The 7,076-nt window shown below is 52.6% G+C and overlaps 1 pseudogene; it reads left to right on the forward strand.

Annotated features, from left to right (window-relative positions):
* The first annotated feature begins 3,058 nt into the window (after window positions 1-3,058).
* Window positions 3,059-5,457, forward strand: LOC112900728 (annotated as a pseudogene).
* Window positions 5,458-7,076: the final 1,619 nt, after the last annotated feature.

Genomic DNA, 7,076 nt, shown 5'->3' on the forward strand with positions numbered 1-7,076 from the left:
GGTTGACGAGCTCGGCTTCCTCGCGCTCGCGGTTCCGAGCATTGATGATATTGCGGGCGTCGAGGTTGCCGCACAACCGGCTTCGCACCGGGGCCACCGCGCAGCTCGGAGCCGCGCCGGAACCTCGGCTGCCTGCCGTCGCGACCGGCCGGTTGGTTTGCTGGCGCCCCCCGCGGGCGCTGCTCCCGACTGTGCAGCCATTGCAAATCGAAGACATGCAGCCATTGCTACTAGATGTACTGGAGCTTGTTGTGTCTCAAAAATTGAGCTAGGATAAATCCTGGTGAGTTGTCTTCTCATTTGGACAGCAGATTATTATGTGGGGAACTCAAATTGAGTTCTGTATCAACTGCATTGTTTAGCTAATGAATTTTCATATATGTCTACATCTTTTATCTACATTTTCCTCTTACTGTCACATTGTGCTATGTTTCCTTCACAGGAATTACATTCCAAATCGAAGACACTCAGCCATAGCCATTAGAGGTGATGGAGCCTGGTGTGTCTAAAAATATCGAATTTGTAAAAAAAAATCCTGGTCAGTTAATATTGCTTCTTATTTACACCGCATTTTTTTATTATGCGGTCAACTCTAATCAAGTTCTGTTTTTAACTGCATTGTATATCAAATGATGAATTGAATATGCAGCCTATCTTGGAGAAGATCAGGGACAGCACATTTGCAGCGGGCTACTCGAAGGAACCATCATCCTTGCAGGAGCAGCAACTGACCTTGGTGATGGTACTTTTTGCTTCAAGAAAATTACATGTGCTAGACCACATTACTGATGGAGTCTAGCGTAACTAGTGTGCAGCAGCACCACCAGTCATATGTCACAAGCATCAATGAGGCTCAATTTCACGGTGCAAGGATACTTTTTTTCAAGGCTGGTAAACAAGAATCAATTGATGGACAAGAAGTTCACTGTTGGACTTGGTGTAAGCTGCCACAGGTGTTTGCAAGCCCTCTTGATAAACAGTTCATCTTGCACGTCTTCTGCTCACATTTTGTTGGAAACTAGCTGTTCATCTGTCATTACCAACTGTTGTCTTAATTTACAACTCTGAGCCTTTTGCCACACTCTACGTTCGAGCATTCAATGGTTTCCATTTGCTTTGGGAGCTCAAGACAGTAATGTTCAGATTTAAATAAACAAATGATTCATTGACTTTTGAGGCTTTGTTTTGTTGAGCAATGAGCACCATATATGCAATCTTTTAGCTGTAACTTAACATATCATCATCATCTGGTATCTATACAGGCAGGGATGGGTTAACTCGTGTTGAATTACCGCACCAGCTCTTGTTCATGGTTGGGCACTATGGCAAAATCCCATCTTTGCTAGTTGACCTCTTGGAGAGTTGACCTGGTGGTTTAAGATATCAATGCATCTTGCAGCCTTGTTCGACCTGTACTACTGTGAGAGCTTGTATCAAATATTGATTCTCATTTTACATACAATGTGTAACCAGTTGGTGATGCTAGACCAAATTCGCACATCTGCTAAGTATTGGCATAAGGAACCAATAAGTGACTTTTTGTGTGATCCTGGAACATTTCTTTTGTTACCAGCAGCACCGTTCTAGTCTCAGTTGTTTGCTAAATGCATTAAATTAACCATCTCGTTTGCAAAGGTGACCATAGGTGACACCATCTAGGCTACGTATATTTACTAATTTGCGTTCCATGTGCCCATTGGTCAGTTGTTAATCTGAGTGAGATATAGACAACGATTGATGTCTTCAATCGCATTTTTCATCCAGAAGCAAAAGAACAATGTTGCTTTCAGACAGACGATTTCCATGTTTGCACCCATGAATTTAGAGGTATGTTTGCACAAAAGAATAACGTTGACTTGGAACAGTTGACTTGGAACAGTCGAATCATATTTACTTAAAAAAGTGTTGGTCATACCAATTCTAATGGCTGACCCTTCAGCATTCTCACAACAATACGCTACCAATTCTAAGGTCATGCATATTACAAGTTACTGAAGCTACCATTTAGACTTTGATACTACAAGAGACTGAACCTACTCCTCAGTGCCGGTCAGATATATATTCTCATACTAATCTCCCTTTTTAGTACCCAAACCAACCTCCCAAAAATAGATACTATTAAAATCTTGGGCTTCAGCAACACAATCAAATTGCATTTCCTGTGTTGGCTCAAATATATATTTAGCCTTCCTTGTTGATGAATTCTGCAGTGCCCATCAGCAAAATAGAAGCGCGGATCAAAAGAAATGAATTCTAGCTCAGTTAAAAGTGCCCCAAATCCTGGTAATTCATGTACACCTGTCATGTCTGGCACGACATTTCGCGTCAATACAATAAGGACTTGTTTGGCATGGAGGAACAGAAAATGGAGGGATGAGTAAACACACAGGAATGTGATAAGAATGTAGAGGCAAAATGGAAAAACAAGGGTGATGAGTACCCGTACCATGGGTACCCTCACAGGATGTATCGCGGAAGCCATCTACGCCAAAAAAAAAATAGGAATGACGTGTTCTATGCAGTATGATTATATCATGCATGATCAAACCGTATTAAAAAACATCAAATGTGTGCAGAGGAGCTTACTTGTTTCGTCGCCTTCTCTCCTTCATCTCCATGACCACAGGCAAACACGTCCTCCTCCTGCACAATTGGAGCCCAGACCTCGTCTACAGCATCCTCATCCTTGTCTTTGTGAGATATATGTGTAGTATGATACGGACTCCATGTCCTATACGTGCACTACTGCATTACATGTAATGCTCTCCTTCTAGGAGACATCCTTGTATCCGAATCGGACTCTCCCGTCCGGACTAAATAATGAACATCACCGGCACCCTAAGGGGTCAAGCCGTTCCATTGAATTCCACAGTCTTGACCATGGGATGGTTCATCATGTTCCTGATTATGGCTGTCGTCTGCCTCGTTGCGTTCAGCCTGGACGTGTTGGACCATGTCCAGAAGGATCGGAGCAGTTGCGTCGCCGCGCCGCCGGCACCGGAGCGGTTGTGGTTGCGCGATAGTAGATGTGTTTGTAAACCCTCAACCATTATGCACGATGAATAATGTGTTTCTCCCGTTGATCCTGGAGGCCGATTGCTTCAAGCCTTATCTGCAGCCGAGCCGCGTCCTCGCGCTGCGCAGGAGCCAGAGCCCGCCGCACGGCGAGGGAGGCGATGGCGAGCGCGGGAGCATGAAGAAAAGCATGCAGCTGATCGTCGTTACCGCGGCGGCCGCGCTGTCGGGAGCGGCGCTGGTGCTCCTCGCCGTCCTGGTGGTGTTCCTGACGTGCAGGAAGTTCCAGGGGAAGCGCGGGGGCGCCGACCTGAACGCCGGCACCAACAAGGTGAGCTTCGAGCCGGCGCCGGGCATGTTCTACCTGGACGCCATCAAGCCGTACCTCGACGACGCCGGCCGCGACGGTGGGGAAATAGCGGCGCCGGAGATGGCTGGGCCTAAAGACGAGGAGCCGAGGTGCGAGGAGGACGGCGGTGGAGCTTGCTCCAACGACGGCGCCGATTCGGTCCACTCCTCGTGCTGCTTCCACTCGTCGCATTTCTCCTACTCCGAGCTCACCAAGGGCGGTCAGGCCGACGGCGTGTCGCCATCGCCCTCCATCCGGTCGAAGCGACGCGGCTCTGCCCCGACGACGCCTTCGGATAAGAGCAAGGTTGCGAGTCCATATTCGCCGCCGGGCCCGCGCACTCCAAGCAGTGAGGATCGGGGCCGCCGCGCGCATCCCCAAGCTCGTCGGCGTCCGTGTTGACATCGCAGTCGCTCAACGATCACGACGTCCAGGGAACTGCTCAGTCCGTCAGGTCTCTAAGATTTCAGAGCGGCAGCGCGTTCCACGCAAAAGAAGAAGAAGAAGCAGAGGCGGACACCGTGAGCTCGGACGCCGCAAGTAGCAAATCAGCGCCGCCGCCGCCGCCACCACCACCGCCGCCACCTCTGCCACCAGTGATGGTGAAACAGCAGCAGAACGTCCAGACAGGCTGTGGTGGTCCGGCCGTCCCCCTACCGCCGCCGCCGCCACCTCCGCTGATAGTGCCGCAACGACAGAGCGTTCAGACAATCTGTGGTGGTCCGGCCGTCCCCCCACCGCCTCCGCCGCCGCCGGCACTGCTAGTACCGCAACGACAGAATGGTCAGAGGAGCGGTGGCCCCGCCCTCCCGCCGCCGGGTCTGTTCAGGCAGAGCGCGCCTGTCGTCGGCAAGAACGGCGCGCCGCTGCCCAAGCTGAAGCCCCTGCACTGGGACAAGGTGCGCGCCGCGCCCAACCGGCGGATGGTGTGGGACAGGATCCGGTCCAGCTCGTTCGAGTAAGTTTCAATCACCTTCCCCTGTGACCAGTGATCACGAAGGAATTCGAAATGGTAACCGCTGCGTGGTGTGCTTGGCAGGTTGGACGAGCAGATTATCGAGTCGCTGTTCGGGTACAACGCCGCGAGGTGCTCGGCGAAGCACGAGGAGGCCCAGAGCCGGAGCCCCTGAACCGACGCATCTGGACAAGCGCGGATCTTTGACTCGTTTTTTTTTACACGGTCTTCTTGGTCGTGTTGGTTCAGGGAACGGCCTGTCCGTGCAGCAGCAGGAGGCGCTGATCAAGATGGCGCCGACCAAGGAAGAGGTCGACAAGCTCGAGGGCTACGACGGCGACGTCGGCAGCCTGGTCGCGGCCGAGAGGCTCGTCAAGGTGGTGCTCACGATACCGTGCGCGTTCGCGCGCGTCGAGGCCATGCTGTACCGGGAGACCTTCGCCGACGAAGTCAGCCACATCAGGAGGTCGTTCGAGATGCTAGAGGTAATAAGCGAGACAGAGCAGAAGATCTTGAGTTTCTCCTTGCAAATGGCTGATTTATTATCTCGTGATCGAATTGTACTAACACTATTGCCAACGATGCTGTTCTTGTTGTGTGAAAGGACGCGTGACGGGAGCTGATGTCGAGCAAGCTGTTCCTGAAGCTGCTGGAGGCCGTGCTGAAGACGGGGAACCGGATGAACGTCGGGACGGCTCGGGACGGCGCCATGGCGTTCAAGCTCGACACGCTGCTCAAGCTCGCCGACGTCAAGGGCACCGACGGGAAGACCACGCTGCTGCACTTCGTGGTCCAGGAAATGATCCGGTCGCAGAAGCCGGCGGCGCGCGCGGCGGAGGCGGCGCCGGACATCGTGCCCGGGCTCGCCGCCGAGCTCACCAACGTCAGGAAGACGGCGACGGTGGACCTGGACGTGCTCACCACCTCGGTGTCCGGCCTCTCGCACGGCCTGTCCCGGATCCGGGCGCTGGTGGGGGCGGACCTCGCCGGCGACGAGCGGGGCCGGTGCTTCGTGGCCCTCATGGCCCTCTTCGTGGCGCAGGGCGAGGGGGTGATCCGGGAGCTGGAGGACGGCGAGCGCCGGGTCCTGGCGCACGTCAGGGACATCACCGAGTACGACCGGAGAAGGATTCAGTGAACGTCACCCGATCGAAAACGACAGAGCCGGTACTGTAGCAGGAGCATTGCAGATGATACTGTAGCACGATGACACTGTATGACAGATACTGCGGAAACGGGAAGGGAAACAACACTTTGTAATTCTTGGTTTTGCGTTGTTCTAGGAATCAATTCGTTGTAGATGAGATCAGAAGCATCTGTTTCTTCTTCATTTTCATGCGCATTCGGGTACAGTACTCGTAGCAATTGGCCAGGCACTCAAATCTGGTGCTGCAAACTTTCTGCATCTAGATACTCAAAATAGCTTTTGGAGAATCTAGCAGCTCCAACGTGGTTGGGTGAATTCAAACTTGGGACCGAAACGATCCCCGCACCGCCACACGATCTAAGCAGCGCAAGTTGCCGTTTGTCTGTCTCCTCGTTGAACCCACATTTACTTTTTAAAGTAAGGGGCTGTTTGCTTGCCCGCCGACGGCGCCACACCGCACCTAAGGTGCTGCGGCTGATTCGGCCGTCACACCTGCGGCGCGTGTGGCGTGGCGTGGCGCGGCGTGCGAGGCAGGAAACCAAACAGCCCTTAAATACCAACATTTATGTCCGTGCGCTTACTTTTATGCCCCAGTGAAAATTTGAATTCGTATGCGTCGCGCCATCGGAACCCCTATTTGTTTCGCGCCTAAGGTGCGGCGGCCGATTCGGCCGCCACACCTGCGGCGCGTCGGCCGATTCGGCCGCCACACCTGCGGCGCGTGTGGCGTGGCGTGGCGCGGCGTGCGAGGCAGGAAACCAAACAACCCTTAAATACCCACATTTGTGTCCGTGCGCTTACTTTTCTGCCCCGGTGAAAATTTAAATTCATATGCGTCGCGTCACATTCAGTTCGGAACCCCTGTTCGTTTTCTCTGCCTCTATGTCTGCCACGTGCTCGTTCACCGGCTCGAGGAGCGATGCAGACATGCGTGCGGTGGCCGCTCACCCAGTCACCCGCTCGCAGCTCGTGCGTGTGCCTGCTGCTGCTGTTGGGCCACGTCCTCTTTTGCAGGCCAGAGAGCCGCCCTGGCGAGCCCGTCTTCTCTCCCAGCGCGGCAAGGTACGCACCAAACCATTCGGGACCCTTTTTTTTTTTGAGGACCACGCTGGGATCCAAGCACCGCATGTCATCAACCAGCGCTCTCCATCGCACCGGTCCAGGCGTAACAGCATGTCAAGTAACAAAACAGGGCGTGCCAGGCCGAATAGGAGCACAGTAATTTTTGGGGGATAAAAAAGATGGCCGAGCATAGTATTTTTTAAAAACAAAAAAAAACTCAGATCGAGCACAGCTGAATGTGCAATAAACCATCGCGTAAGCAGTTGTTCTCTGAACCCGACCAATCATGTTTTAAGACTACAGATATACATCAACTAAAATACGGAAAAATAAGTTCATCGAGCAGAGGGTTGCAAGGTAAAACAACCGCCATCATCAATGCCCAAGGATGGTAGCGAAGGGTTAACTCTCTAATCATTCTGGTTATGTGGGAAATTACGCTGTACAATCTTCGTCGCCCATGCCTTCCTCAGCCTCCATGGACGAACCATCAGATTCAGGATTGTTCATAACCAGCCTGCCATTGATTTGGGGTACCTGCGGCATGT

Source organism: Panicum hallii, chromosome 7 (assembly GCF_002211085.1).
Source record: "Panicum hallii strain FIL2 chromosome 7, PHallii_v3.1, whole genome shotgun sequence".
Classification (NCBI taxonomy): Eukaryota; Viridiplantae; Streptophyta; class Magnoliopsida; order Poales; family Poaceae; genus Panicum; species Panicum hallii.